Genomic DNA, 1,317 nt, shown 5'->3' with positions numbered 1-1,317 from the left:
TTGATTCTTTAAGATAGAAGAAAATTCATCCAATTTGGCATTTATGTTTTCCAACATCTTGTCATGAGCATGCAACTTTTTATTAATGCTATCAGTCATTCTACTTTGACCATAAACAAGATCTTTCAAGAAAGCATAACTATTATTACCTTGATTATTTAAACGAGAAGAAGAGTAATAATTGTTACCTCCCTGATTGTTGGAGCACTGATTCCTAGCCTTGATGTTGTGGACGGAACCCGTTGTTGGTGTTGACAAAGTTGAGGTCCTCTTGTATTTTGGGGCAGGAATATTGCCCGAATGTCCAACATTTACATAGACTTCGCAAGTCATGTGGGAATCCATGGCTTTGAGTGTCTCTTGGGCACTCACCTTCTCATAATGTTCCACTCGCTTTGCGAGTAGATCCATCTTAGCTACGAGCATGTCAATTTCTTTAATTGAATGCATACCTAGTTTATGGGTTTGGAGTCGATCGTCGCTCCATCCTTGGCTGGAAACCATCTTCTCAATCAGTGTCTTTGCATCTGCAACACTTAGCGAAAAGAATGCACCACCAGCCACATCATCTAAATGGCTCCTATCTAACGGCACTAATTCATGGTAGATGCTCTAGATCAAAAGCCAGTCTTCCATACCATGGTGTGGGCATGCAGAGACATACTCTTGCATTCGTTCCCAAGCCTCGAGAATCGACTCATCTGCTAGTTGTTGAAAACTAGAGATTTTATTGCGCAAAGCATTAGTCTTCCCCATGGGGAAAAACTTAACTAGGAAAGCGTTGGAGCACTTGTCCCAGGTATCTACAGCGTTCTAGTTAGAATAAAATCATTGCTTAGCCTTTCCTAACAAAGAGAAGGGAAAAAGGCGAAGATGTATAGCCTCTTGGCTCACTCCCTTAATGGTGAATGTACTACAAATCTCCAAGAAATGTTGGAGGTGAGCATTTGCATCCTCGTGGGCTTTCCCATAGAACGTACAAGCTTGAACCATCATAGTTAATGCTGGCTATCACCACTTACCACCTATCACAATCTATCCGGAGGCCTAGCCGTATCCACAGGTAATCTATAGCCTAAGCACCATGCTTAATCTATAAACTTACTACTTCGATCCGAGCGTCGATGAAATGAGATCAAAGGACCCTAACCTAGATGGTGGAACCGCTACTAAAGAAAGACTACTAATGATAAGATAACATATGCTACTAATGCCAAATAATAAGCACCTAAGCTCACTAATGATGAACACTAATGACTAAGTACTTAAAGTAAAGCAAGCAATATTAGAATAAAGTACTAAAATAAATACTAAATA

The 1,317-nt window shown here is 40.2% G+C and overlaps 1 non-coding gene across 1 annotated transcript; it reads left to right on the top strand.

Moving 5' to 3' along the window:
- The first annotated feature begins 634 nt into the window (after nucleotides 1-634).
- Nucleotides 635-743, top strand: LOC136495038 (small nucleolar RNA R71). Its single transcript, XR_010768830.1, has one exon. It is a non-coding gene; the product is annotated as a small nucleolar RNA R71 (small nucleolar RNA).
- Nucleotides 744-1,317: the final 574 nt, after the last annotated feature.

Source organism: Miscanthus floridulus, chromosome 11, assembly GCF_019320115.1.
Source record: "Miscanthus floridulus cultivar M001 chromosome 11, ASM1932011v1, whole genome shotgun sequence".
NCBI lineage: Eukaryota > Viridiplantae > Streptophyta > Magnoliopsida > Poales > Poaceae > Miscanthus > Miscanthus floridulus.
This window is presented reverse-complemented; position numbering and strand designations above follow the sequence as displayed.